Source organism: Carlito syrichta, unplaced genomic scaffold, assembly GCF_000164805.1.
Source record: "Carlito syrichta isolate Samal-C Ts95f unplaced genomic scaffold, Tarsius_syrichta-2.0.1 Scaffold303669, whole genome shotgun sequence".
Classification (NCBI taxonomy): Eukaryota; Metazoa; Chordata; class Mammalia; order Primates; family Tarsiidae; genus Carlito; species Carlito syrichta.
In genome coordinates this window covers 101,322-122,760 of record NW_007247765.1, presented here as the reverse complement: position 1 = coordinate 122,760, position 21,439 = coordinate 101,322, and the positions used below count along the sequence as shown (strand labels likewise).

At 43.8% G+C, this 21,439-nt stretch overlaps 1 pseudogene; it reads left to right on the top strand.

Annotated features, from left to right (window-relative positions):
- Positions 1–258: 258 nt before the first annotated feature.
- Positions 259–2,060, top strand: LOC103261360 (annotated as a pseudogene).
- The last annotated feature ends 19,379 nt before the right edge of the window (positions 2,061–21,439 follow it).

Here is a 21,439-nt window from a genome sequence, read left to right as displayed (position 1 = left end):
CCTTGGGATTCTTCAAGAAACTCCTGAATGGAGAAACCCAGCTCGAAAGGGTGAACACTGGTCCGCCTCTGAGACACTGCACCCAGGTAGAGAACACAGGGCTAAACTTCCTCCTTTCTCTATTCCCTGGAGATAAAACTGTATATGAGAGAACTTCAAAAAAAGTCATGGAGACATGGAATTAAAAGATAAAAAGAGGTGGGGAGCATAGCCGGCAGCACTTGGGTACGCCTGTGACTGTAGCACAGCAGGGTGATCATGGTTAGAAGCCTCTGTCCAGGGGCCTGGTTGAGGAAGCCCTGTTACCTCCAGCTAGGAAACAAAGGACTTCAACATAGTGAAATTGGATATAAAAACCAGCTAGATACAGTAGAGGCAGTGAAATGTGAACTTGCTTATAACGGTTCATACTGGATCCAGTTCTAATTCAGAGGTCTATCCTTAAGAAAAAGAGACCTAGCCAGGCTCGGTGGCTCAGCCTGTAATCCCGCGCCTTTGGGAGGCTGAGGTGAGTGGATTGCCTGAGCCTGTGGGTTCGAGACCCGCCTGGGCAGGCGAGACCTCATCTCCACAAGAAAATCGAAAAATAAGTTAGCCGGGCGTGGTAGTGCACGCCTGTAACTCCGGCTACTCGGAAGGCTGAGGCAGAAGGATCGCCGGAGCCCAGCAGGTCGAGGCTGCAGTGGCCGGGAGTGGCTACTGCACTCCAGTCTGGGCGACAGGGTGAGACTCCAACTCAAAAAAAAAAAAAGAAAGAAAAAGAGACTTGTTTCTCATATGTGCGGATGAAATATCTTTTCTTTTCCTGGCTGGTGGTTTTTGTTGAAAGCTGGGTTATATATGTACAGTATTTCACCTATACAGAATTATGCAGAGGAAAAGACTGTAAGAAAATAATAGTTTTCAGTGTGACAAGTACAAGACTGGTGTTATTGATGGGCTTACATGCAACAGCCTTTGTGTTACAGAAACTACTTTGGAAAAAGCTTATCCACCAAGCCCAACAATCAAATGAGGGGGACGCTAGAAATAGAGTGGTGTGTTTTTCTGAGTGGTCTACTCAGCATGACACAGACCTTGCCATTCTTTTTTCATATAGATGTATTCAAGGATCTGGGATAATCGACCAGGTGTTGTGAAGCATCAAATGGAACAAGTACTTCATTCAATTTTGGAACTGAAATGGAGCCAAGAAAAGAAACAGTGCTATTAATAAGCCAACAAAGGGAACAACTGTACAGAAATTCAAATAAATGGTCTATAGTCTCTTTAAGGCCAAGTTGGATGACCAAGGAAACCTCCCTGAACTGGTTAATCTCATCCTGATGGTGGCTGATGGAGACAAAGATGGTCAGGTTTCCTTAGGAGAAGCAAAGTCAGCCTGGGCATTTCTTCAACTCAATTGAGTTTCTTCGCATGGTGATACTTCAAGATAAAGAACATACCCCCAAACTAATGGGATTCTGTGGTGATATCTATGTGATGGAAAGTGTTGAATGTACCTCTCTTTATGGTATAAGTCTTCTATGGGTCATTGAACTTTTTATTCCATCTGGGTTCAGAAGAAGCATGGATCAGTTGTTCACTCCATCATGGCCTAGAAAGGCTAAAATAGCTATAAGCCTTCTAGAATTTGTAGGAAGATGTTTTCCATGGCGCCTATGGCAATTTCCTCATGTGTGATACTAGTGCCAAAAACCTAGGATATAATGATAAATATGATAAGAAAATGGTGGATGTGGGAAAAACTGTACCAGAGACACTGTGAGTCCAATTTGGACTGTGCCTATGGCACAGATTATAGAACTAGCTGTGATCAGAGCACAATGAAGTGTACTTCTGAAGTGATACAGCCAAACCTGGCAGAAATCTGTCAGTTACTCAAGAACTACCTATCGCGTAGTGCGCCAAGCAAAATTTGAGAAAAATTAGAAAAGCAGCTTTATTCCTGTATTACTCTCAAAGTCACAGCAAATCAGATGGAAATGGAACATTATTTGATACTAAATAATTTGAAAACATTATTGTGGAAGAAAACTTCCTACACAAATGACTCTTAGCTCATTTGGACATTGTTACCAAGAAACTTACCATTTTAAAAGAACAATTTTGAGCATTTAAAAAACGGCTTCCAATTCAGACCCCTGCCATTTACACAAAACTCCTTTCCCTGGGGCCTGAGAAGCCATCATCTTTAATATATGTGATTACTGAAGGAATGGTTGGAGGCTTAGGATCAACAGACCCATAAGAATTCATTTCTGCCCTTTCAGAAGCCCTGTTATCTTTTCCAAGTACATTCACTGTGTAACTATTTTGACTAATGACTTTTTTTTTAAATGCTGTGAAAAGCCTCATTCCATATACACCAACAGTGAAAGTGATTTGTAGTTTATGTCAGCCAAAATGCCAATGCTGAAAACATTGTGTTTGCATCGAAGCTACTGTTTAAAAAAAAAATTATACATTTACTAATGTCTTAGCATGGTAAAGTGTGTGCATTAACAGAAACTAAGACTTCAAAGCAACCTAATTAAAATTACTCCTTTATAAACAGATTTTTTAAAAACATAAAAAGATATCATGTAAACTTCAATTCTCATAAAAGCTCCATCAGATTCAAGATACTTATTAACAATGACACCAGCCAGTTAGTCCATCCCTAGAAAACTGAGGGTCCTGGAAAATTAACCAAGTCAATGTAGTCTTTTGTGAATTAAACTGAAGAAAAATGAGTGCCTTTTATAGAATTTGTAAGATTAAGAGACAAAAAGAAGTCAGAAGGAGCCAAATCAGGACCAGCAGATGGATGCCGAGTGAGTTCCCATCAAAACTCTCACAAAATCACCCTTGTATGATGAGAGGATGAGGGAAGCGTCATCCTGGTGGAGGACTCCTCTCTGGGGAAGCCTTCCCAGGTGTTTTCCTGCCAAAGCCTTGGCTCACTTTCTCAAAACACTCATAATAAGCAGATGTTACTGTGCTTTGGCCCTCCAGGAAGTCAATAGGCACAATGCCTTGAGCATCCCCAAAACCGCTGCCATAACCACTGCTCCTGACAGTCCACTCTGGCTTTGATTGAACCACTTCCAGTTCCTGGAGCACTTCACCGTTACTTTGTGCTTTGTCTTCATGTCACGCTGGTGAAGCCATGCTTTCTCTACTGTTATGCCTTTTTGAAGAAATGCTTCAGAATCTTGAGCCCACTTGTTTAGAATTTCCATGTAAAGCTCTGCTCGTGTCTGCAGCTGATCTGGGTGTAATGGTTTCAGCACCCACCAAGTGGAAAGTTTGCTCGACTTTATTTTTTCAGTCAGGATTGTGAAAGCTGAACCAGTCGAGATATCTGTGGTGCTGGCTATTGTTTCTGTTCATTTCAGTCCTCTTCAATTAGGACTGAACAAGATGAATTTCTTTCCTTGCATATTGATGTGGTCAGTCTGTTACTGCAGGCTTCATCTTCGACATCATCTGATCCCTTCTTAAAACGAGTCATCTATTTGTAAGCTGCCGATTTATTTGGGGCACTATTCCCCTGATTTTTCATAAAGCATCAAGGATCTCACCATTCTTCCATTCAAGCCTCATCATAAATGTGATATTTGTTCTTGCATCAACTTTAGCAGAATTCATGTTGCTCTGATAGGGAATCCTTTCAAACGGATGTCTTAGCCCCTTTAGTGCCTCAAACTAGATCCTGTTCAGGCATGTTGAAACTAGGTTAGTGCAAGTTTATTTTGATGCAAAAAAAAAAAAAAAGGCAAAAATTCATGCAGATTTTTTCATAATACACATTTTCTGCGAATTTTTTGAAGACCCCCAAACTTTTTCTTATTCCTACCCCCACCCCACCATTTAACAAGTGTAGTACTTAAGCAATGTTGACTCAAAAATATGTATTTATTTAATGCATAAATAAGCAGAGTTGCTGCCACCAAAAGACTCGCCTACTCAACAACCCATATTCACCAATTGTACAATAGGATTCATTTGCCTAATTCTAGTAACCAAAAATGCATACACAGGCCACAAGCCTTTACCTGGGAAAGAAGCTTTGTTCAACCTCAGCTCGGGGTAAGGCTCGGAACTCTAATGCCTACCTGAACACCTAGCTCAGGTAGTATGCGGATGTGTTTTCCCTGCTGTTCTAGATACAGTTTCCAGAGTTGCAGAATGACCCTGCTACAGCGCAGGAAGGAAAGGGTGGAAGCAACTCATTTCTATTCACTTATCCCCGGGCTTAGACCAACTGATCAGTTTTGACAGTTCTAATTCAATGACTTGCTGCCCAAAAAACCAAGGATATTTCCAGCTCAACAGAGTAATTATCCAAAGATTAGTGACCAGTGATTAATTTATCCTCTTAAGTGACCATAAATAATAGGGATTACATTGCCTTGACATTTTTCCATACCCCATTCTCAGTTGCCACCAGACACCCTAAGTCATCATGATGAATTAGAGGAAGAAGACAGATTAATTGGATTAAGCATTACTTTTACCAGATCGTTTCTTTTTTTTTTCCCCAAAATATTCTGCTTCTTGAGTTAAGTGGTTCAATATTTGTTCCCGAATCAAAGTCGCAAAAAATAACTACCACTTATACAAAACTAATTATAACAGCACACACATAACACGTGAACACTAAGTTGTGGGAAACCGTGTTTGGAAGTCAATCCAGAATCCACACTGCTCTTTTGTGATTTCTGACCTTTGCTGTTATCAAGTCTCTTCTTGTCTGGTGTGTTGGCATGGAATTTCAAAGACTACATGGGCTGGGTGCAATGGCTCACATCTGTAATCCCAGCACTTTGGGAGGCTGAGGTGAGAGGATTGCCTGAGGTAAGGAATTTGAGATCAGCCTGGGCAACATGGTGAGACCCCATCTCTACAATAAATTAAAAAATTAAGCCGGGCTCGGTGGCTCAGCCTGTAATCCCGTGCTTTGGGAGGCTGAGATGAGTGGATTGCCTGAGTCTGCGGGATAGAGACCCGCCTGGGCAACTTGGTGAGACCTCATCTCTACAATAAAGCAAAAAATTAGCCGGGCGTGGTAGCGCGCGCCTGCAGTTCCAGCTACTTGGAAGGCTGAGGCAGAAGGATCGCGGGAGCCCAGCAGGTTGAGGCTGCGGTGGCCAGGAGCGGCCACTGCACTCCAGTCTGGGCGACAGAGTGAGACTCCAATTCAAAAAAAATTAGCTGAGTGTGGCAGCATGCACCTATAGTCCCAGCTACTTGGGAGGCCGAGGCAGAAGGATCACCAGAGCCCAGGAGGTCTAGGCTACGGTAGCCATGAGCATGCCACTGCACTCTACCCTGGGCAACAGAGTGAGACTCTGACTTAAAATAAACAAATAAATAAAAAGAAAAGACCCACAACTTCTGTTTCTCGTACTCTAAGAGGAAAAAAAAATGCGTTTGCTCGACTTCCCTCTCCTCCCTTCCCCACAGTCGGTGGAAATCAAGTTTCTGTGTCTGCAGACCAGTACTTCAGGTTACCTCAGCAGGCATAGCAGCAGCCGAGCAGGGTCAGTACAGTCTTCCACTCCGGCATCTGTTTCAATACAGGCCTTGCAGATGAAGCCAAATGATATTAAAAGACACAACGGTTACTAGGAGGGCAAGGGTGTCTTGGCTTCCAAAAGGGACAGGTGACTCACCTTGTGCAACTGTCAGACCCCTCTCCTCCACCCCCTGCTGCTACTGGTTCTCCCTCCAGGGTCACTGCACTTCCACCACCTTCTGAGGGGCTTCACTCACAAGACAGCAATCCAGCACTGAGTCCTGAGAGATCACAGCATACACGAGAGTCAACACTCACGCCTGCCAGGCCCGCACCAGCCAGCCCAGCAGTTGCCGCTGCCAACATAGTTGTGGCGCTCTATGCATCTCCCAGGACTCTGTCATCCTAGTCTCTCAAGTATCTCACTGCCACTGTGTGACAGGAAACCACAGCAAGATCCATGTGTGAGTGGCCAAGTAGTCAGTGATTATATCAATTATGACTGACGCTCTTTCCGGCCAGAAAGAGCTACCTCTCCTGCCAAACCTCTAATGTCCAATATGAGAAGGCAAAAACAAGTCCCATTGTTTAACCAACTGTACAACATTCCACCTAGTCCTCATCAACAGGGAACTTGATTTCATTTAGTTTAGTTTTCTAGTAGCTTTCCCAGATGATTTTTAAAAGAGTAGAATCCACACTTAAAGAATGAGCTGTTTCCAATGTGAACTGTGAATGACAGAGCTGGCCCAGTTACCAAACTCTCTGAAGGCTGATCTACAAGTTAAACATCATCTGCTTGTTGAACGGGTTTTCCACCACTGCCAATACTTTACATTTAAATTTAAAATACATAAATAAATTGAAACGATTCTAAGCTATTCTCACAGTTTCTTGACCTAAAACATCTGAAAAATAAAACTTACAAGGATGGGTGCAGAGGCTCACACCTGTAATTTAGGAGGCCGGGGCGAGAGGATTGCTTGAGCCCAGCAATTCAAGACCAGCCTAGGCAGTATACTCAGACCTTGTCTCTACAAAAAAATAAAAAGTATTAGCCAGGTGTGGTAGCACACACCTATAGTCCTAGCTACTCGGGAGGCTGAGGCAAAAGGATGGCCTGAGCCCAGAAGGTCGAGGCTGTGGTAAGCCAAGATTGTGCCACTGCATTCCAGACTGGGCAACAGAGTGAGATCAACTTCAAAAAAAAAAAAAATTACAAACTGACTCAATTACATCATGAATGAAAGACAGAGTAACATGCCAAAAGTCCTAGAGTAAGAATACAATTCTGACCTTTGGAAAGATACAAAGCAGAATTTGAGAAATCTAAATGTTAGAGAGATGTTTTCAGGCAGGGGTCTCCCACCCTTGAGCCATAGAGACCTGTTAAGAATCAGGCTGCACAGTAGGAGGTAAGTGGCAGGTGGGTGAACAAAGCTTCATCTGGATTTACAGCCACTCCCCATCGTTTGCATTACCACCTGAGCTCAGCCACCGGCTTTAGACTCTTGTTGGAACGAGAACCCTATGGTGACCTGCGCCTGTGAGGGATCTAGGTTGTGCTTCCTTAAAAGAGCCTAACATTGGCCGGGCTCGGTAGCTCAGCCTGTAATCCCAGCATTTGGGGAGGCTGAGGCGAGTGGATTGCCTGAGCCTGCGGGTACGAGACCAGCCCAGGCAACTTGGCAAGACCTCGTCTGCACAATAAAATAAAAAATAGCTGGGCATGGTAGCACGTGTCTGTGGTTCCAGCTACTCAGAAGGCTGAGGCACAAGGATCGCCGGAGCCCAACAGGTCGACACTGGGGTGGCTGTGAGCGTGCCACTGCACTCCAGCCCGGGTGAAGGAGTAAGACTCCAACTCCAAAAAAAAAAAAGGAACCTAACATCTGATGATCTGAGGTACAGCAGAGGCAGTGATGCTTGTGCTGGAGAGCAGTTGCAAATACAGATTAACATGAGTAGTAAGGTCTGACTGCACAGAGACCATCATAAATCAATTGCTTGCAGACTCCTATCAAAATAATGATTTCCTAATTTCACAATAATCATTTAATTATATATGTAATAAAGTCCACAATAATGTAATCTACTTGAATCATTCTGAAACCATCCCCCCACTGCTGGCCCGTGGAAAAATCATCTTCCATGAAACCAGTTCCTGATGCCAAAAAGGTTGGGAACCGCTGTTTTAAAGAATGCTGTTTTGTCACACTTAAATAATGATCTCAGGGGCAGGCTGTAATCCCAGCACTATGGGAGGCCAAGGTAAGAGAATTGCCTGAGCCCAGGGTTCAAGACCAGCCTGGGCAACTTGGCGAGACCTCATCTCTACAATAAATAAAAAAAATTAGCCAGGGGTGGTAGTGCATGCCTGTAGTTCCAGCTACTTGGCAGGCTGAGGTGGAAGGATCACCGGAGCCCAGCAGTTTGAGGCTGCAGTGGCTGGGAGCGGCCACTGAACTCCAGTCTGGGTGACACAGTGAGACTCCAACTCAAAAAATAAAAATATAAATAAATAAATAAATATAATGATTTCAATTAAAATGAACTAAGCACCCTACGAAGAGCCCCAGGACTGCTCAAGACAGAATTTCTGGATTTCTACTGTAATTTCCCATTCCTGTTAGAGAGACACACTCTTTCCAATGCTCTACCTGTAACTCACCTTCACCCCGAGACTCCCAGTTTACATTTCCAGTTATCTGCTTGACATCACCCCCTGATGTCCTACTGACCTTTAATAAATACTCTGCCATGGCTCACACCTGTAATCCCAGCACTTTAGGAGGCCAACGCAGGAGGACTGCTTGAGCCCAGGAGTTTGAGACCAGCCCAGGCAACAGAGTGAGACCTCGTCTCCACAAAAAATTTTTTAAAATTAGCCAGGTCTGGTGGTGTACAACTGTAGTCCCACCTACTTAGAAGGCTGAGGTGAGAGGATCGCTTGAGCCAGGATCGGGCCACTGCACTCCCAGCCAGGGCAACAGAATAAGACCCTGTCTAAAAAAAAATAATAAATCAATAAATCAAACAAACCCAAACCAGTCTTTCTTGGGTAGCCCCTCCTCCTCATGCCCCACTCCTATCAATGGCACATGCAGGACTGTGGACGTACTCTGTGGGGCCCAACACAAATGCAGATGTGGGGCTCCCAACCAAAACTTACTACGGGCAAACCCCTGGGTCCCCCACCCCCACTGTGGGAGTTTTTTTCTCCTCTCAATAAATCCTTTCTAAAAAAAAAAACTGCGCTCCAGACACAGGTGCCATCTCCAAGGACTTTGTAACTGGCATCCCTCTGATTTTCCCCCAGACATCTTTTTTTTTCCTTTGAGTCGGGGTCTCACTCTGTCATCCAGGCTGGAATGCAGTGACATGCTCACAATGATCATGACAATCACGGCTCACCGCAGCCTCAACCTCCTGGGCTCCTTCCAATCCTTCCACCTTAGCCTCCCAAGTAGGTGGGGACTATAGGAGTACACCACCATGCCTGGCTAATTTTATGATATTTTGTAGAGGTGTGGTCTCAACAAGTTGCCCAGGCTGGTCTAGAACTCCTGAGTTCACGCAATCCTCTTATCTTGGCCTCCCAAAGTGCTGGGATTATAGGCATGAGCCACCACGCCCAGTCCAGATGTCTTTATAAAGCACTACTTAAGAAGCCCTCAGGACCTCCCCACTGCCTGTCTATTAAATAACATCCAAATTTTACTTGGCATTCAGAGCTTCTCTACCCCAGCTCTGCCATTCTTTTCCAGCCTTATAGTCTATGACTTTTCACTATGTCTCTGGGCCCAAGGCCAATCAGCTCCTGGTCATTTACTCCATAGGCTCAGTATGTAGACTTGTATAAAGAACCCAGACCCTGAAGCCTGAGACGTAAGTTCAAACCCAGCCCCACTACGTATTAGCCTTAGCAGCCCATTTAAAATATAGAACCCATAGTTGTTACATGGAAAGATTACTGGACAGATAAAACTAAATAATATAAAATACATAGCACAGCACAGTGGAAACATTCAACACTGGAACTGCCCTAGCCATGCCAACCCTCACTAGGATGCCCTGTTCTATTAAAAATGCCGAGTAGGGCAACCCTTCCGGGTCCTCTCCTGCTGTGGGAGCTTTTCTGTCCTCTCAATAAATCCTGCTTTCTCACCAAAAAAAAAAAAAAAAAAAAGCCAAGTAGGCCAGGCAGAGTGGCTCAAGCCTGTAATCCCAGCACTTTGGGAGGCCGAGGCAAGAGGATTGCCTAAGTTTAGGGGTTCAAGACCAGCTTGGCCAACTTGGTGAGACCGCGCCTCTACAATAGATAAAAAAGAAAAATAAGCTGGGTGTGGTAGTGCACACCTGTAGTTCCAGCTACTTGGAAGGCTAAGGTGGAAGGGATCACCTGAGTCCAGCAGGTTAAGGCTTCGGTGGCCGTGAGCATGCCCCTGCACTCCAGCCTGGGCGACAGAGTGAGACTCTAACTCAAAAAAAATAAAAATAAAAAGCCAAGGAATGCCTGCCAGTCCCTTAAGACCTAACTCCAAACTACCTCCAAGAAGCCTCTCCCATCAGCTACATCAGAAGTCATTTGACCTTCCTCTAAAAGCCTCCATCTTGTTTGCTTTGCATTTAGCATGTATAGCATATTGCCATTAAATGATTTATGTTAAGGTTATTTAGGTACATACTGTTTTGTCTCTCTCCAAACCTCTCAAGAGCACAGAATGAGTCAAGTTCATTTCTGTTTCTGGCATGGGCTCTTTGTACCTATTTTGTGCTCAACAAATTAAATGAGTTTTGTATCTTCTTTTAAAAATAAATAAAAGGAAAAAAACCAATCATCTAAAACCTACACACGTGCACATATCCCCCAAATAAACAAATTAATAAAAGACATTGCCACCAGTCACAGTCTGAGTCCTGAGGAGGCTGAGGCAAGGTGACAGCCCTAAAAGAGGAGGAGATGTGGCTGCTCCTGTCAGCGGGCCCCTCTGAAGGGTGAGATTTCACCCAGAAAAGTCACCAAGTCTTCATGGCCAGGTCTCTACCCATGACTCTGAAAAAGACCTTGACCCACACCTGGGTTGAGAGTGCAGATGCAAGGGAACATGGCGTCCCCCCGCCCAGGTGTGCCAGGTGAGAGTCTAAGGCAGAAGATAGGCTCAGACCCTCCCGGTGTTCTCACCTAAGTACCAAAGTTCCACTTTAACAGAGTCACTGGTGAATGTCCTCTTGTATTCCAGATTAATATTCTATATAATTGCCAGGCCATTTGCTGCTTCTAAAAAGTTCAAAAACTGGAAAAACATTCTTATAAGCAATGAAATACACTTTTAAACTGATTTTTTTTAAATACCATTGGTACTTCTCAAATTAGCAAATACTAATAAAAACAAAACCTCACATTGGTAGGACTTCCAGGAAGCCAGCACTTTGCCGGTGGCACAGTACACTGGTTCGTGTTTTCTAAAGAATCATCTGGCAATGTGTAACAAGTGTTATAAAGCTGTTCATACCCTTTGAACCAGTAATCTCACTTTTGGACATATACCCAAGGAACCAATCCAAGAGGGGGGAAAACAATTTGTTCAGAGGTATACAGATACGTGACTTGCATTGCATAACACTGCCTGCCACTCCAAAACACCCAGCAAAGCGGCCTAGTTGAGTAGCTGACGCGAAGCCACGATGGCAGAACACCACACAACCGAACCAGTGAAGTAGGTGTCCCTAAGCGACATAGGAAAATGTACCTAAAAAACGTTCACTGAAAAACAGAAAAAAAAAGTAAATATTTACATATAAATCTACAAGTCTGAAATCCCAAACCCAAGTTTTTGAAGGACAGTGTCACTACTCAGAAACAAAGCCCGACCTGAACCAAGAGGCTACTCATGGTCTCTCTTTGTCCCCTGACTCTGAGTATCCATCTATTTTGGTATAGAATTTTTCATGTATTTGTTTACAGGACACCTCAGCTTCTTCTAGGGATGTTAAAAAATATAGGTGTCAGGCCAGGCTCAGTGGCTCAGCCTATAATCCCAGCACTTTGGGAGGCCGAAACAAGTGGACTGCCTAAGCCCATGGGTTCAAGACCAACCCAGGCAACTTGATGAGACCTCATCTCTACAATAAAAATCAAAATTAGCCGGGCATGGCAGCACGCACCTGTAGTTCTGGCTACTTGGAAGGCTGAGGTGGAAGGATCGCCGGAGCCCAGCAGGTCAATGCTGGGGTGGCTGTGAGCGTGCCACTGCACTCCAGCCTGGGTAACAGAGTGAGAGTCCAACTAAAAATATATATATATATGTATGTCTATACCAGTTTACTCTTTTTAAAGTCAAAAAATCCAAACTGGCCCCAAGAGTCACACACACACACACACATATGTAATAACACACACATATATGTATGTAACAATATACACACGTATGTACAGCACACACAGGGCTGGGTGCGGTGGCTCACGCCTATAATCCCAGCACTTTGGGAGACGGAGGTGAGAGGACTGCCTGAACCTAGGGGTTAGAAACCAGCCTGGGCAACTTGGCGAGACCTCATCTCTACAATAAATTAAAAAATTAGCCAGGTGTGGTGGCACACGCCTATGGTTCCAGCTACTTGGAAGGCTGAGGCAGAAGGATAGCCTAAGTCCAGCAGGTCGAGGCTGCGGTGACCATGAGCATGCCACTGCACTCTAGCCTGGGTGACAAGGTGAGACTCCAGCTCAAAAAAAAACCACACACATACGTATGTATCAAGACTCACTTACATATATAATAACACACATATACAACCACACACCACACATGCATACTTATGTAATGCATATGCATATGTGACAACACTCGTACTTATGTAACACATATGCATATGTAACAACACATGTATGTAACACACACTCATTTGCATTAATTGTAAATTTCAAGTAAAAGAGCCCAGGTTTTGTTGATAAACCCCTTAGAGTGTATTCTGGAAGACAGGTTAATCTCCTTATATGCCATATCAGTGGGGGGAGTAAAAAAAACAAATGACTACAGAGAACTCAAATCCCTCTCCAAAATGATTACAGACGAAAACCCAAGAAAACGGAACTTACTATCATTTCTTGTTACTTACATCCAACTATATTTCTAGGAATATTCCACAACATTTCTGGAGAAAGTTCAGCCTTCAGCCCTACTGAGCAACATTTCAGATACAAGTTTACTGAAATAAATTATAAACTCATGTTTTACAAAGAGCCTTCCAGATGATCCTTAAATAGACTGATCTAAAACTTAAATCATTTAAAGCATGACTTAAATCTTCCAGTTTACATGAACATTTAAAACATAACCTTTTCCTCACTTGTAACCCATAGCTCTAAAATAAAAATAAATAAATAAAACATAACCTTTCCCCCCTGCTTTGTCCATGTTGGGGGGTGGAAAGCATTTTTTTATCCAAAGAACCCCTGAGATTTGGGGCAGCAACAAAATGTGGAAAAAACAGCCTATGTGCCTTTACCCCCTTACAAGTAGTCTGGATCCCAGAAACACATAACACCAAAATAAGAGTTTAGATTAGAAATTATCTAGCAACTCTGGACTTAAATGTTTCCTATATAATTACACATAAAAACACAAATATAGGCCAGGCTCAGTGGCTCAGCCTGTAATCCCAGCACTTTGGGAGGCCAAGGTGAGTGGATTGCCTGAGCCCATGGGCTAGAGACAAGCCCAGACAATTTGGTGAGACCTCAACTCTACAATAAATCAAAAATTAGCTGGGCGTGGTAGCACGCGCCTGTAGTTCTGACTATTTGGAAAGCTGAGACAGAAGGATCGCCGGGGACCAGCAGGTCACCACTGGAGTGGCTATCAGCATGCCACTGCACTCCAGCCTGGGTGGCAGAAAGAGCCTCCAACTCATAAACACACACACACACACACACACACACACACACACACAAAGTATAGTCAACTGTCTCTTCTATCTGACCCTTTGTGACCCATTCCCCTTCCCCACAAAAGAAAAAGATCAACAAGAATTGCATGTGGAAGCTCTGGCTGGTGCATGGGCATTAACACCATATGACCTATCCCTCGACAATTGTGCATCTGATATTAAATATCTGTTTTGATCCAAAATCAAAATATGGCCAAAGAATTCGATCTTATTTAAAACCAGGTCCCTTGTCCAATTCCACAAAGAACATTTTTCTCTGAAAACATAAACAGAGGCAACATATAACACCTACAACTAAGACTTCACACACATCCATCATATGTATTCTTTTTTTTTTTTAATGAGTTGAAGTCTCACTCTGTCACCCAGACTGGAGTGCAGTGGCCGCTCCCGGCCACCACAGCCTTGACCTGCTGGGCTCCGGTGATCCTTCCGCCTCAGCCTTCCGAGTAGCCGGAATTACAGGCATGCGCTACCACGCCCGGCTGATTTTTTTATTTATTGTAGAGATGAGGTCTCACTGCCCAGGCGGGTCTCGAACCCACGGGCTCAGGCAATCCACTCACCTCAGCCTCCCAAAGGCGCGGGATTACAGGCTGAGCCACCGAGCCCGGCTCATCATATGTATTCTTAGGGGAAGTTTACCATACAGTCAATGACTATCTGGATCAGAAGTCCTGCTGTCAAAGTTTGAGTGCCTCATTACTATATAGTAACAATGACAACTTCCTGCCCCCATCTGCACTAAAACACCAATTACCTCTGTGAAATGTTGTTGTTTAAACCAACCATTGACAAATGTGAATCCTTTGAGATGCTGCCATTTGAAATTGCAACATGAAATCAAAACTAATAAAAAGGTTAATTAAGCAAGATGAAAAGGTTCTTTACTAATAAAAACAGTCACTAAACTAACCCACTCCACACGGCATTAATACTTATCTACCCAGAAAAGTCAATAAGTATGTTCATTTAATGAGTAAGAGCTGTTCTATTTTTATAAACCATATCTCAGGATTGGTTTTTGGATCCAATCTAAATGCGTCACAAAAATAAATTTTGGCTTTCGGAACACACGGAGAACACTGCTGATGCAATTTACTCTTTAGCAAAAAAAAAAAAAAATAAGGACAAGCTGAACTGCTGACAATGCACTTTCCCTGACTTTCACCCACTAATTTAACCACTGATCTGTCATTTAGTTTTAACTATCTAAAGTACATCTTTAATTGGATTTCAAACTCTTTAGTGATTCTCAAGCAAGACAAGCGGAGGAGGAAGGCTGCGAGAACAGATCAGAAGATCACAGGAGGCACATCGAGGAACTATTTTACATGAAAGCACATTTGACGTTACAGTTTAATATTAAGAAAAACAAAAATGGAGTCTAAATTATAATTATTCATTATAACACAACTAAAAATAAAGCCTGACAAGATTTTGGCTAATGGGTAAACACAGAAGCATGACTTTACCCTCTGAATGTCAGGAATGTTCTACCACAAGAAAAGGCCGACCACCCCTGTGTGCATCCAAGGCCCCAGGGCAATAAGATTCTCATGTTTATCTGGAGGGAATGAAGGGGTTCAGAAACACGGCTGTAGTCCACAGGCATGATTTCAGATCTTTCATACTCATCCCCATAATTAAAAATTTGTGAAATGAAAAAAGGTATTTCCTCAGCTCATTTCCAGTCCTCACCTGTGAGGTAAGGCCTCACTCCTGCTGTGAATACAGACCCTTCAGCAGAGAAGGCACAGTGAGGTGAGCGCCCTGTCCCTGCCATCCTCCTGCCCGACGGCTGCCCCGTGGTGTGGGTCCACCAGCCCCCAGGTGTGCTGTTCTGAATCTCTGCCAATAACAACACCTACATTCCCTGCGTGGGCAGTGGCAGACTCGCAGGTGCTCAGAACCACGGCAAGCCGTTTGAGCTGTGTTTGGGGTTTAGTTTGTTTTTGTTAAGGTTTGTTTAATTTGAATATGAGATCGGACTTCTGGCAAGGCTGTGATAACTCTAAATGAATTCCTTTCCAAAAACAACTTCACAAGATTTCTGATGACTCAGGTGGGAGACACTGTGGAGGTTCTAGATAGTAAACATGCAGAAACAGCTTCAAGGGAGGAGAAAGCGAGAATTCTACCTTCAGGACAACTTTGACATAGGTACAAATTTTTACCCAGCCAAAAAGATGCTCTCATGTTCAACTTAGTAAGCATAAGCAATGATATCATGTGGTCCAGTCGTAAGTTTCTTGTCTAAATGGAGGTAATGACACACCACAAGGTCACTCTAAAAAATAAAGTCACCTACACGAAAGCCCTTTCTTTATGGTAAAGAACTAAAAACTATCACTTACACAAATATGGATTAGCTTTAAGACGCCTTTTACGGAACGCTTGAGTAGAATAGGCTGACATTAGGTTCTCTGTTTCCACTTTAAGCATAATTCACAATGCATTTGAATTCATTCTCAAAAACTCCAACATGTGGCTACCTCCCAACATTCCAAGTGTATCAAATATATAACAACAGTACATAAGATCATTGTGTCCCAGGGTGACGATAGAAAGAATAAGATGGCCAGACACTTCATGGAACTCTCACCAGGACCAACAACCACACTGAAGAGCAGAGTGGCACATACAAAGGTGCAGAGGCAGAAGGTAGCACGTCAGATTCAGGCAAGTGCAAGACCTTCACCTTGGCTGGAACACAGACAGTGAGGAGGGAGAGACAGAGGCCAGGCTAGAGGGTCAGGCAAGCACCAGGGCTCGCAGGCCGCAGAGCAAAAAGTCTGGGTGTCACTGACAGCATTGAAGCAGAAAATTGACATGGCCTGATACTTTAGGAAAACCATTCAGGTGGACAGCCAAGGGCAGCCAGACCTGTCAAGGGGTTATGATAATAATTGCAGCCTAAAGTAATGAAGGCCTGAATTAAGACACAGCAGAGAAGGGAAAGGGGCGGTTCACGAGGCTTTAAGGAGGTAAGCACGAAAGGACTCTGATTTAACAAAACAGATCAGCAAAGGGAGAAACAAGAAGGCAAGGCAAGTTCCAGGCTTCTCACTTCAGCAGCCAGGTGTCACACACTGAGAGGATCCACAGGATGGACACGATTCAAGGGTGTTGACGGCAGGCTGCTGGTTTGGTGGTAGGTTAGGTTGTAAGGGGAAGCTAAAAATGAGTCCCCTTCAGTTTAACACAATGTGCCTGTGTACCAGATGGAACTGTTCAGAAGTGATAAATATGGGTCTTGAATCCAGGGACAAGATCTAGAAATATCAGCCCCAAGACAGTCAAGGGATTCACGGGGCGTCTGAGACACCAAGGCAGGCATGAAAAGCCACCCAAGAAACCAACAGATGAAGCAGATCACATGGGGCAGGGCTCACAACTATCTGAGTCACACATCAAAGCCTCTGCTGAATAACTGCTAGGCCTTTAGTTTTGGCTAGTGGGGTCCCTCGGTAGTTACTTTTATTGCCTTTATAGATAACATTTCATGATGAAACACCATAGAAACACTGACATTGTTGCACTTAACAAAAGTCACTATACCCTACTCACTATTCAGTCCTGCTCCAAGCCAACGTTCTGGAAACAGGGTATGACAAGCTCACCCACACTCAATTCTTTGTTATTCCAAAGTCCTGGAGCCACTTGGGGGTCTGCTGACTTATCTCAGCAGGTAGTTTACATTGTTTCATTGCCAAACATGAGTTCTCTTAGCTTTTCCATCTATTCCAATGAGAATAACAATCAGGTATTTTTCTTATACTGCAAGACACACAGGACCATGAACCAGATTATTCGTTCACTCCAACCAGCTCAGCAAAGTACCGTTACCATAAACTCTCCTAAGATACAGTCATGGCCAGTTATACAGGCTTCTCCCATCAAACCAAACAGATAATCTTTACCATGAAGGCAAGATACAGAAGTTATCTTCTGAACTACAGCCAAAACCTCCTATAATTTAAGTGTAGCAGACAACTGCCATGTGTAGAGATCATTATATGTGTGCATGTGGAAACTTGGAAGACCTTCAGGAAGCACTGACTGACTTGATGTTTCAGAGGGGCTAGCAGGATACACTGACAGGCACTACGTGATACATTCATCCTGAAACACAACTGAAAATCCTGTGTTGTGACTGCATCTGTCCAAAGAGAAATCTGTCCCCATACAAGAAGGCAGAGCTGCGTTAAGGATTCCAGTCAGGAGCGACCCTTTCAGGACCTTTTGGATAGCCAACTACTTTTAAACTACTGAATTTTTAATATCTTGATTTGCACTCTAAGTACGATCCGAGTGAGGAGTACAGTGTGCAGTGCTTCCCAAACTTAACCACAGAGCTCCACTTTCAAGAAAGACGATTAAAGAACACATTCTGGGAATTACTGAAAGAGGTAAGGTCTCCCTGACCAAGTCTCTGCAATCACAAAGACATAATTTCTTCAAACAGATATCATCAACTGCCCTAAATGCTGATTCTGAAAACAGACTGAAATATGTAAAGTCAGTATACCATTAAAATATTTGCCTTTTCCAGGAAGAAAGTAGACAATCAAATGAGATGGAAGAAAGTAGATAATCAAATGAGATGAACACACTAGCAAGATCTCAGCTTTTCCAGGCACTGTCCAAGGAGTAAAAACTCTAGACCCTGCATTAGTTCCAAGGGCTTGCCAATATCCAGCAGAGCTGAAACAAAGTTGCAATTTCTAAAGAAAAATAATGTTCCAGTTAATTGACATCTATTTTTAATTCTTCCCCAAAGTGGATTCCCCTGCCCCCAGGCAAATAGCACCCACACATAAACAAGTAAAAACTCAACTGCAAAGAGGCCACACTAGCTCAGTGCTCCCTCCCAGCAGGGCGTGTGGTCACTCCTGGGGGCCAGGTGGGCCACAGCTGGGACCATAATGGTCTGCCATGCCATCAGCACGTCCCATTAGTTCTACTGCCCATCTCGCTTCCCCTTTCCAAAGTCTTAAGTTCACAAAATGAGAGTTACACCCATAGAGGAAGAGGCCATCCCAGTTGCCACCACCTGCTGTAAGTCCCTGAGAACGGCAGCCTTGGAGATTAAGACCGAGTGCTGGTACACGCCAATGCCTGAGGGAAATAGTCGACAATTTCTTGTCTGTCACTCATTTGTATCCCACAACAGATCCTACACTACTTGGAAGCAGTTGGCCTTTCTCTTTCTCTCTCTTAGTCATTAACTTCAGCACCCAGCACCGAGCCCAAAACCCAGGGTATTAGATAATTTGGTAAACATTTGTAGAGTGAATGATAATTAACAGTAAAATATGTAAACTCACACCTCATTGAGGGTGGATTTCTTCAGGCCCTTTCCTGAGAAATGTTGGGTAGACAGCCATTGCGCAAGAAGAGTTAACAGAGCCCCCAAGAGCCTGGAGCCTGAGAAAGGACCCTCCTCAATTCTACCTAGAAACATCCTGCACTCCTGCACCCTGCAGGAGTGTGGCTCTTCAAAGGAAACCCCAGACTTCTGCTCGAATGCCACATAGAAGTATCTTGTTTCTCTGTAAAAGTCTCCCTACACTTCAGCAATCTATTCTAATAAGACATTAATAACAGGTAATGGTTGACTGACCGAAAGGTGAAATCAAGGAACAGGGACCCTCATCTTTCTCACGTCTTGCTATCCCCAGAATGCCCAGTACAGTACTCAATCCATCACTAGTGCTTAATCAATCGATAGCATAAGGAACGCTGGTTCTGCAGACTGTTATCTAGTCAATGCAATATGATAACGGGTGGAAAAGCCCAGCTCCTAGAGTCAATATACTTGGTGTTGAATTCTGGCCACGTACTTGAACTCTGTAAGCCTGAGTTTCCATATCTGAAAAGAAAGATACTATTATAAAGCCCATTATGGGGTTGCAGTAAGGTTTAAATAAGCGTGTGGGCGCAGTGCTCAGCCTCAGGGAAGCATTCAAGAAATGCTCCAGCATTTGCAGACCTGGGTTCCCTTCCACCCCCAGCCCCTGTGTCCTTCAGCTAATCACTTACTACAATGGAGCTCAAAAAAATAAGGAGACAGAGTGAACAGCCCTCCAACACCAGGATTATCAGTCAGGATCGAGGAAACAGACCAAAACTCTGAAAAATAAAAGCCTTAAACAAATTTCCAGATATTCTTGGCATGTACTTGAAGCTTGATCACAGATGACTCGACATTAGCATATCAAAATGGAAAAGCCCATACAGTCCAACTTCAAAGCACGCCTGTTCTCAAATTAAACTGTCCACTGTAAATAACCACATTGTGAAACATCTCTGTGTGTCTGCGTATGCACTGAGTGAGGAGAAGAGAAAGGGGTGGGAGATGGGGGGAATCTCAACCATACCTGACTTAAAGACAATACTGCAACCATTTTTTCCCATCTGAGTTTAAATGTTTTCTTCCTGGGCCCTTAAAATGCATCAGCCAAAACAAAAAAAGAAAAGAAAAAAAATGCATCAGTCATATATGTACTACCTAGCACCTGAGTAATGGCCATGTTCACTGTTCACACTAGCTGATGGGTTACACAGCAGGGCCACTACACATGCACAGGGCCCCCTTGTAGACATCAGACATCCCCACTCACCCCGGAGTTAGGCTCCCTAGCACAAGGGCACAACCATTTACAGCAGTCACGCAGAGAAGCACAAACATCCTCACACGTTAAAGAGCACACCTGTACAGCTGTTTATCTAGTACACACCCACACGTACATAAATGTGACTAAAAGGGTTGTCAAGGATTGCCCTGATTAAGCAGAGAAGGAAATCCATCCAAAGACACAGGACTTTGAAAGAGTTGGCAGAAAGCCAAGCTCCCTTCCTTCCCTCCCTTCCAGCAGCCCAGAATTGGGATGTTGTAGCCAGCTGGAACTTTGGGGACCAGAAGTAGGTAGAAACTTTGAAACAGCAAAATTCTGACTCCTGGCAAAGCTATGGGCTCTCTCCAGCAGTTGCTCACTCTCTCTTTCTCCCTCCCACACAAAAAAGGAAAGAGGGGAGGGAGGGAGGAAAAAAAAAACCCACACACACCAACGAATGTACTCACCTAAATTTTCAACAACAATGTTAAAAAAAAAGACTGCAGTTGCTCTGACTGCAATAGGAATCTGTAATCCCAGGTAGGAATCTACTAAATGCTAGAACTAGTCTTCCAATGTTAACTCTGTCAACCTGCCTCCTCCTTGAGTCCTCCCTCCCAAATACCCAATACTTGACACAAAACTATTTCATTTACTGTTGTAGATGCATATGTCTTCTGCTAAACTTGACAGTGGTGGCCTTCCTTAAGAGGTAAGGACATGTTATTACACTTGTAACACTTTTGTACCTAACACATAACACAGCAGCTTCAACAGTTTTTTGTTTTTTGTTTTTTAAGTCAAAGTCTCACTCTGTCACCCAGGCTGGAATACAGTGGCATGCTCACAACTACCGCAGTCTCAACCTGCTGGGTTCAGGCGATCCTTCCGCCTCAGCCTTCCATGTAGCTGGAGCCACAGACATGCGCTACCATACCTGGCTAATTTTTTTAATTTTAATTTTACTTATCGTAGAGACGAGGTCTCGCCAAGTTGCCCAAGCTGGTCTCAAACCCATGGGCTCAGGCAATCCTCTCGCCTTGGCCTCCCAAAGTGTTGAGATTACAGGCATGAGTCATTGCGCCTGGCCAAGAGCTATTTAAGGAACACAAATTTCAGGTTAAATATGGTACCTTATCCACATGCAAAAGAAGACATTGTACAAGAATGCTCCTGACAGCATTGTTTATAATAAGTTTGGAAGCAATCTAAATGCCCATTAAAGGGAGAATACCAGCCGGACTCGGTGGCTCAGCCTGTAATCCTGCGCTTTACTAGGCTGAGATGAGTGGATTGCCTGAGCCCGCAGGTTCGAGACCCACCTGGGCAACTTGGCGAGACCTCATCTCTACAATAAATCAAAAAA